The sequence below is a fragment of the Epinephelus moara genome, chromosome 18, assembly GCF_006386435.1.
Source record: "Epinephelus moara isolate mb chromosome 18, YSFRI_EMoa_1.0, whole genome shotgun sequence".
Classification (NCBI taxonomy): Eukaryota; Metazoa; Chordata; class Actinopteri; order Perciformes; family Serranidae; genus Epinephelus; species Epinephelus moara.
The window spans coordinates 13,309,439-13,319,614 of NC_065523.1; the positions used below are offsets into that span (position 1 = coordinate 13,309,439).

Genomic DNA, 10,176 nt, shown 5'->3' on the forward strand with positions numbered 1-10,176 from the left:
CCACTCAGATAGTGCCATGCCCAGAAACGCACATTTCTCCTGTAGTGAACAGAGCAACACTAAACCTCCCACAGACACTCCATTGACTGCTGTTCTGCCTGGGATCAATACTCTCAGGGAATGAACACACCACAACAGTCGTCCAGTGAGGTCACTGTCCGACTGGGCAGAGGAGACATGATGGCACGCAAGGTCACAATCTAATCACACTACTGAGAAAGGAGAATCAGTATACAGAGGCTCTGTCCAATCACATAACTGAGACGAGAAGGAAACTGAAGGAGGTCAGTGCCCAGTTATTGGAGAAGCTGGCCAATAAGATCATGAGCTAAATCTGTGGGTAAAAGGCCAGAGAGAACCAGAAAGAAGGACCAGACACCCAGTAAGCATAAACACATAGAAATCCAAATTCAAGGGTATATCAGTGGGAAAGATACTGCACCCTGCACAGGTGTCCTTTAGTAAGACACTGAGCCCCTGGCTGGCCCTTCCTGTTAATCACTAAGGATAAGAGCATCAGCTAAATGTCTCATTTTTAATGGCTCAGTCCAGCCGTTACATCCTCAATCTAGCTTATAGGCGATGAAGCAGATGAGGCGTTTATATTTGTATCCCCTCATAATGAAGGGATCATTCTTGTATTTGCTCTGGAAGGACAGATTTGGAGTCGCCCTCAGGTGCACAGAGAGCTGAGAAAGAAAAATCCAACAAATTCGAAATGAGGAAGCACATCCGGAATGTGAGGAAAAAAAACAACTCAACACAGTACTGCCATTTCTTATTGCTGGGGCATACACCAATAAATATTTATCTAATATCGAGTGCACCCCCCTCGCTCTTTTTGAGTAGTTGTATTGGATTTCTTATTTTTTGGCTCAGCACTCCCTCCACCTAGAATTCCAGCGGTTTTTCTCTGTTGCTCAGAAATTCCACCAAAAAACAGCTACAAACAAACAAGAATGCTCGAGTAGGGCAAATGTGAATTTGATAAAACCCAGGGGGCAGGTTTTTCAGTAACAAGGATCATGTTAGAGAGTGCGACTGAAATCTGAAATCTGTATGTGCAATCTGTCTCTGAGGGATGAATCACACACCTCAGCTGGGTTTGGGAATTACAGTGATAAGGCATTTGAAACGCAGCTGTCTGCTGAATAAGAAGTGGGAGACATTCAGATGCTTACCACAAACCTGTGATCTATTGCAACCCCCATATCATCATAACAGAATTCATTTTCTAGTCAAATTATATGTTTGCCTTTGTAATGAATGACACACGTGAAATGTGAGTCTGCTGCAGTTTTAGATTTTCCAGTTCAGAGGCAACGGGATCGATTTTATTAGTTGAAGCAGTGGAAAGAGTTGTAGTATTACACTGAGGTTCTTCTGAATTTAATTTCGCCTAACAATCAGGCAAGTTTAAGATCATATCCTTAGTCATTCAATAAAAGTCTCTTTCAGTCTCACGTCCTCTCTCTAATAGGAATTACCTTTGATTGCTTAAATGTCTAACTGTTTTTATGGGCAGAAACGGAACGCCTTCATAATTGCAAAATTCAACTGAGAACAGTCAGACCCTTTTTTGTGTGAGAACAAAATGCTTCTGTAGACAAAGGGGACTAATCCATTGGATATACCTAATAGGATGTTTCAGTCGGATCTCATTGAACCTGCTTTCAAGTCCTCCTATCTGCCGCCACACTCTTTCTTTTGTTTTCATCTCCACCTGGAAGTCATCTTTTATTGAAACTCTCATCCTTGCCCTGTATGCTTTTGTTGTTGTTGTGTTTTTGTTTTTAAGTCCGCAAATTACTCAAGTGTTTAAGCGAATTTCACACTTCCCATGTCCACGCTTCCACGCCAATTTTAGCATCAACAGTATTTCCTTTAATAACGTCTCACTTCCAGTCCGCTGTACTCCACAGACAGGCGACTTGGCCCTGTGACCCGCTCCTCTCTGTTCCAGACTTTGATGCTGTCTGCGCTGCTGTACCCTGCTGGGCCGTATCATGTTGTGTACCATCTCAAATCGATGTACTTGTGTAGCCTTAGATCATCCGCCATTCGTCAGGACTCTCCCTGATTCATAGAGGTCGTGACCTCTCTTCACCAGCACTGGCACATCCTCCTTTTTGCTTTGCATCACTTCCTTTCGGGGCCACAGCGATGTCTGTCTGAGACAATGCTATCATCGCTCCTCTCTGCTCATTCGGCTGTGACAGATTGATGCACAGGGGTAAACAGATACGGCTACTACAACACATCTTTTTGGTTACTCCAGTGGAGCGGCACTCTGTTTCGCCGGGACAGAGACGGCGCCGTATAAGGCCAAGATTGAGCGTGGGGATATTAATGTCTATTGACTAGAGGTAATAGCTTTGCCGAGCCTCAGCCTCGAGGTTGTTCCTATAATAGCTCCTGGACACCCTTTCAGCTCCTGAACACCCTTTCAGCAAATAAATAACGTGAGGGGGGGAGTGAGCACGCCTTAATATCTGCTTAAGACCATATATCTCTATAAGCATGCAATCAAACACCCGCTCACATCCAAGCAGACACGGCCTCCTTTTTATCTCTACCTATTTCTATCCCACATTCACACATATCAAAGGTTGCTGTTCAGGCTCTCACACCTTTTCCACCACTCTGGGCCTGTTGGAGTTGCAAGTGTCTTAACAGTCTATAACATGGGACAGGAAATAGAGAGCAAGTGGCCAGCCAGGAACCCTGGGATACTGGTGCTGCTCTTCCTGTCTCTTGCACAGCCAGTGGAGCTGCAGAGCGGGACCTATTTACAGACAGGGAGTGTAATCACACACACACACACACACACACACACACACACAGACAGCGGGCCGCCCTCACTTCATTTTTCACCTACCGCTATGTCAGAGTCGGTGAGTCAGTGTGTCTCAGTGGTTGGGGTTTTTTGTCCATTTGCATAAATATGGTTCTCTGTGGTGGGAAGCCAAAGCAACTGTGCCTTTGATGGTTGGGGGGAGTGAGGTGGTGGTGGGGGTGTGGGTGGGGTGGAGGGGGAATTACGCACGTCTTACGCACGTCAACCTGTCTTCTGTGTGTTTTCTGCGTGCTCGTGCGCGCACCCCTCTGTCTGATCATCTTATATGTAATAGCGTTTGAGAAAAAAAAGTTAAATCATCAGTGAGGATAGCTGCCATTGATACAGTTGTAATACAGATACGAGCCTGTTATCTGTTGTATAGGCTAGTACGTAGCCCGAGCAGGCTGCCTCCACACAACATGCATCCCACTATATGCTCGGAACACATACCTACCAACGGCAGAATGCAATATGGAAGAGCCTGGGTGATGCACAAATAATATACATTAAATATTAATGGAAAACAGACACATGCTGCTAGATTTAGGGCATATTCAGCAGAGCCCAGTGCGGGATGCAGGATCAAAGGAGAGATGATGCGAAGAACGCACACATCGCAGATATCACAGAGCCGAATGCATGCTGGTTAAAGGAGTAACAAAGGGAATATCTTCCTACCTTGGCGTTGCAGAAACCACTGTCTCCCTCTGTCCAATTTCCGATTTACGAGCTTCTCCGCTGTTTTAGTCAGATGCGACGCTTGTAAAGGGGCATTCCGCCCTCTTTCGCTCTGTCCACCCCCTCCTCTTCCTCTCTGTCTTCTCTCGAAGACGCACCGAGCAGTAAGCCCCGCAACCGGGATGGCAGACAGAGAGAGAGAGAAATGAACAATATGATATCTCTTCCCTCCCCGCGTTTCCCTCCCGTTTCCTGTGTTCTCCTCTTATATTCCCCCCACCTCCTTGTGTTTTTTCCTCCTCTCTATTTCACTATCCCCTCCCTCTCACTCTCTCACTTGGGTGCTCGCTCGCTCCCTCTCCTTTTTCCTCCCTGTGCTCTGAATACTAATACTCTGTCTCTCCTCTCACTGCCTGTACAGCCCGGCCAGTGCTAAAGACATACTGATGTATGTGGGGCGTGAGAGAAAGCCAGAGAGGGAGAGGTGGTGTGTATGTGTGTGTGAGCTGGTGGGGGGGGGGGTGATGGCCACTCTCTGCCTGGAGGGCACATGGGTGGGTTAGAAGGGCCCAGGATCTTGTTTGGTCCTATTAGAGCTGTGATTAGATAATAATACCTGCAGATGCCCCTGGAGAGATGGTGGTGCTGGTGGTGCTGGTTGGTGGGAGGATTGGGGGGGGGCTCATAAAATGTTACTCCTTTTTATGGTAGCATCCCTGGGATGAGAGGAGGAGGAGGTGGAAAGTGGAGGTGGGGATGGGGGAGTGTGAGGAGGAGGTGTTGCTTGGATGTCAGGTGGTGGAGAGCAGAGATGGAATGGAGGGCCAATGTTGTTCGGCTCTGAGCCAAAAAAAGGACATGGCTCGTAGCCTGTTTGTATGTGTGCGGGTGATGGTGTGTGTGTTTTTGTGTGTGCACACACCATGGAAACCTCAACGAGAAGAGCAGCTGAAGTATACAGAGACCATGATCTAGTTAGAATGAAACACAGTCTTATTGGAGTCATGATTAGATTATGATATTCCGGCAGGCCTCATATAAGGAGAGAGGGGGCACATAAAAATGTTTCTGTGTTTTATGGTAACATCACTGGCAGGATAATGAGGACCCTCCACGGTCGATTGGGAATAGGTTTAGAAATTGCCTCAAAGTGGTTGTTTTTATAGTGGTGTTCCTCAGGGCGCCCTTTTGGGTCCTTGACTTATTCCCAGAGGGGAATCACCTAACAAAATGAGGAACACTGTAATTCACTTATAATTGAATTTGTACATCAAGCAGTGGGAGAATGTAATAGGGACGTAGTTTTGATATCCAGATGTCCAATTCTCTATCGAGTCACATCCATCAACAGAAATATCATCAAATCTATGAGACAAAATAATTAGAAGACGGCCTGTGTGTAATCCTTCGGGTTAATGAGCTGAAAACATGTGTGAACCCCTGCATTAGGGTTTCTACTCTGCTTGCCGCTGAGACAGTGCCAACTTTAGCAGTTATGTAAGGCAAGTCATCCCTCTGCCCCTCAAGATGTTCATTGCATATGGGCCTGCTGCCATAATAAATGTGCATGGTGAACAGAGTGTGCTTTTGATTCTTGTTCTCTGTGTGATGTATAGCTGTGTTTTCCAAAATCACCAATCACTGATTGCATTCCCTAATTTCTTCAAACTACTGCATGTCTTGTTGTTTTTTTAACTGCAAAGGGAAAAAAAGTCAGTGGTTATATGTGGCCGAATGGGAAGCTTGTACATTAATCATTTCTGGGCAAAAGGAAAGTCCTCCTACTGTGAGTCCTGTTGTCAAGATAGAGGTAGGCACCTTCATATTTAAAGACAGCACACTGATGAATTAATCATTCTCACAGACTGTCCTCAAACAACACCTAATGGGTCACACAGCACAGAGAACATCCAGGTCTTATTCTAAACTTTGGTACGGAAATTTTACACGCATTTGCCTCAAAAATGATTGTAAATTCATGCTTTCTTTAGAAAATGCTGTGATTAATCTGTTATTTATTCATAAAAATGCTAATTACAGGCATCAGATGGGTTTGGCAAATGAGTGTGGAGGGGCACTTGAATTACCTTAGCTTAAGTGAATCCAAATTTGATCTTGTGCTTGTTATTATGATAATGGAGCGCAAAGATCAAGACAAAGATTTAGAAAAACGTTTGGATTCCACGTCTAAAAAGGGTTACATTAAGAGAGCATTCAGAACGAATGTTCCTGTGCAGCATTTGGTGATCTACATCACAGCTTTTATCACGCTGACAAAATAATAAAATCCTGTCACTCCTTATATCTGACAATTTAAAAGGACAAAATAATATCTTGAGAGTCCCTTAATGATTTATTACAATGACCACATAATAATCTATTCTCAGTCCTATTACAAATAACTTGTCACACTGACAAAAAAATAATATCATGTCAGTCATCACATATTTGCCTGAAAAATGGCAGAAATGATATTAAATTAAAAAAATATCCCACATAGTGTAATGAATTACCACCCCGTAATTATTTGTCATTGTCTTCATCATTGTTCTGGAAGCAGTGGTGGTAAAAGACGGATGGAGGATGGAAAAATAGCTGTGTTTGGAACCCCGCAGCTGGCGATGATTGACTGATAAATGAGAGTAAACAGTGACCTCTGTTAACTGTCACAGCAGAGCACAGAGAGAGGCTGAGACACACAACAGAAGAGGACAGGGACGCATAGCGAGGGAATCAGGATACAAACAGAGGGGGAGAGGAGAGGAGAGGAGAGGAGAGGAGAGGAGAGGAGAGGAGAGGAGAGGAGAGGAGAGGAGAGGATTGAGAGAAAAGAGGACTAAAGGCTTGGCTGACGGCAGCAGATACTGTCAGACCAGAGACCTTGTTTCCTCTAAAGCAGGCACTGGCATGACAATATTTCTTATACATGGGGCAAATTATCCACTGTTGCAAGTGCACACATAACACACTGAGGCGCTTGCTTTCTCACATGCATACTATACACAGCACTTTGAGTGCATGAATCTAAACAACACACATATTAAAGAAAGTAGACTAAGCAATGCTGGAGGGGAGAGGAGCCCACAGAGTGATTCAGAGTGACTAACGCCATGGGTATTAACTCCATACAGCAAAATGCGTCCAAATTTTAATGTAGTGTTTTGAGGAATGATATTAAGAGCAAAGTCACACAATTTGTCACAAGTTTATCTGCCAAGTGTAAAAGAAAAAATGTGCTAAAGGAAGCTAGTGTTTCCTCCGGTGTTTTTTCCAAGTGTCGTACCTAAAAATATATCACACTGACCACAGAATGAGTCATTTTCCATTTTGTCCCCAGAAATTTAGTCGATGAAAGCAGGTGTGACAGTTTCTGGTTCCAAGTGATATTAGATGTTTTGTTGAATTTTATCTGCCATTGAGGGGTGTTACAGTGTGAGCCTCATGCTGGCATCGATTAAGGACCTCAAGCAGGCCCTGAAGTGGGACGTAGGAAGGCACCTGTCACTGTTTCAGGGCTTCTTGTGTCCTGAACTTACTCTTACACCAAAATACAAAGGACAGACCACGATTATTGTTAAAGTAACAGTGGTCAACAACCTGAAACTGTGTCACAACCCTGGCGTGATGCTGTCACTTAATGTTTGTTCCACCTTCTTCCAAAGATGCTATTCTACCTTGAGACTGCCCATTTCATACCCCTCCACTGAGTTTGTGAGTTGCGGAACGATATCAGGGGAAGTGACTTTTGTTCTCAAAGTTAATCCTTAAAAAGTTGCCGCTCCCTTGACTCTGTGTTGTTTAGGGCAATATTTTCATTGGAGAGAGTCTTGGACTGCTACAACCGGCAAGATCACTGATCTATCACTGCTGAGCTAATCTGCTAGCATGCTTACTGCAGTGCCAGCGTACCACATCTGACTGTGCATCTGTTACACTGTTACCTAAGTATCCACACTGACAGTGGGCTTTGCAATGATGTTTTTTAGCTACTATTTGAGAATATGGTCAGATGGATACATTTCAGCCAGAACTGGTCTTTGAAATTTACATGGCTTTGGGCTCTTCATTACTTGATATTTCTTAAGGCATTGTATCCATAGGACCAGAGCTGATGGGCGTCTTTTGCTTTGCAACACATTAGACATTAAAGAATGAAGAAAAGTTTGTGTTAATAAAGCTGTCATACAAACACTGAAAAGTGGCTCTTTTTGAAGGGATCAAAAAATGTGTTTTTCAAAATCTGATTAACTGGAAGTAAGTTTGCATGAATATTCATAATGGATATAATGTCATATTTTGGAGTGAGGTTAGTTTGGTACAAGTCTGTAATTTGCTTTTCTCCTAATGCATTGCATTGTTCAAATTGCAATTCATCAAAACTAAACAGACGTGACAGGATAAAGAAACATGGCAGGTTGATTTACAACCTTGTGCATTTTTCCATTTGCCATAAAAAAGATTTACTAATTCTCCATTTGCATGGCCTGATAGATGCACTGGCTTAAAGGCTAAAGTCAAGGTACAAAAGTCTCATATACACTGTAAACACCAACACCTCCGCTGGTCTCTGCTGTGACTCATCTCAGGCACGATGCCTCTGAGTTTTTAGAGGTGTAATCCGCAATGACAACGATTGGTGTCTATTAGTTTTTTTAGTTTAGTCACTCTAGTTTTCTGCGAGCATAAAGATCCTTGGCAGCTCAAGCAGATATTTGTTGTATCCCAAAAGGAGCTGGTTTCTGGTTTTCTTTTGCAGTATAAGTAGGGTGAATGATGCATCTCCGTTGACAAAGGTTCAGACATTATGATGGCTAACTCTCTAAATCAAAACTCAGCTGAAATCACCATTTCCATACATCATATGTGTTGGGTGACATCAGCCCAGGGACTCCTTGTGGTTTATTATCCCCGTTATAACTCACCTTAGCAGAGTCGGTGAGGACAGGTTCTCTGTGCAGAATTTGTAGAATGAGCTTCTCCCCTATAGGCCTGTGTGCACTGGAACATGGCTCTTCTCTCTCTCCTCTTACTCCCTTTCCCTTCCAGCTCTGCTGTTGAGCAGTATAGACCCTGCACAGAGATCCATGACAACCCGTTGTAACATAGGTTTACTGCAGCCAAGATGAGTCCAGGCTTAAAAAAACAAAAGATGTTTATTATCTCAGCTCCAGCTGGTATTGGTTTACCTAATTAGCTCTCCAAAGTCCTCACATTTTGAGTGGCTAACACCTCAACAACCCAACACAAGTCAGGATTTCCCCTTTTTATACATTAATAGCCTCTTGTACTTTGAAACCTGCTTTATGTTCTCCAGTCATTGGCAATACAGACAGATAATCATTCCGCTCATCCTCTTTTCTGACTTTACTCTCTTGCAGGTTTTTCACCTGTTAGCGTCTTTTGGAGCTGCCAATCAATCAGTCAATCAGTCAATCAATCATATATTTGTTACATGGAATTTTACAAGGTACAATTCCTTTGAAATGAGATCCCATCAGCTCCTTTGACTTGTGCACTGTGATTTAGTCCAAGAGTTTTTGGTTGTGGAATTGATTTTATGTCCACACATCCTGACCGTAACAAGACAACCACGCACGGTCGCTCCTCCCTAAAAACGGGCAATGCCACTCTGCAGCTGGCTCTGAAAGGCATATAGCAGTGATCCGCAGCAGAAAAATGACAACACCTCTCATTCCCACTGCCACCCCAGTCCTTATTTACATGGTAAGTCACTTGGTGCCATTTTCTCCATTTTTCCTTGATGTTTACTGATGCTTACATGTGAAAACCTCAACCTGGCTAGCTGACAGCTTGCTATCAGAACTCTGCTAAAAGCCAGTCAATCCACTCAACCAGTTGCCTCGGTTGGTTGGGTACATTTCCATACCTTTTTGCACTGTGGTTTTTACCAATAAGTCAGCCATGCTCCTACACCCAAGACTATGTCTCTCACCAGGAGAAGAGGGGAGTTGTCCCTTTTGGCAAGGCAAGACAGAGGAAATAGACACACATATTACTTATAAAGCAGTGTCTCTGTCTGTCTGCTCTGTCTTGTCTTGCCAATGGGGACATTCAAAGTTGCCCATAGCTCACTACGTTTTATTTTCTGGGCAGCACCAACACAACAGAACATAGGTAGAATTTACCTTCTGCCAAACAAAGTCCTGTGGCAAAACAATAGGACAAGGTGCTGTCCAACAAAGAGTTAAGGGCAAGCAACAATTTATAACAACAGCTGAATTTTACTTTTGTTACTCTGGACATTTTTTTCTATCAGTTATTACAACTTACCAAAGTTTTTGCTGATGTTTTAGAGCCAGGCAACATCACTATAAAAAGGGTCCAACGGAGCAAGAAACACAGACGGTCGGACAAGCAAGGGTTTAAACAAGCTGCCAGAATAGCTGCCTCGCTGATTTGGTTGTGGCAAGAAATGACATCCTTGTCCCATGTGCCCCTCCTTCTTTTACAAGTGTGGGTAGAGGGTTTGGCTTTTGGGAGAAGTTTGCCTTGAGGACTTTGTGCCAGGAAGGGATTTCTTGGTAAGGTTAGGGGAAAAAATTGTGGTTTGGATTGAAATGTATAGATTCAGATAAGGAATACAGATAAGGAATCTTCCATAGTCATTTTCCCTTCTCCCAGGTTTGTCTTATGACAAG

At 43.7% G+C, this 10,176-nt stretch overlaps 1 protein-coding gene across 2 annotated transcripts in view; it reads right to left on the reverse strand.

Annotated features, from left to right (window-relative positions):
• Window positions 1–3,894, reverse strand: part of syt3 (synaptotagmin III) — a 41,031-nt gene extending 37,137 nt beyond the window's left edge. For both annotated transcript variants that reach the window (XM_050069847.1, XM_050069846.1), the window contains exon 1: window positions 3,518–3,894. The gene's annotated coding sequence lies outside the window, so the exon portion shown is untranslated. The remainder of the gene's footprint in view (window positions 1–3,517) is intronic.
• Between the last annotated feature and the right edge of the window lie 6,282 nt (window positions 3,895–10,176).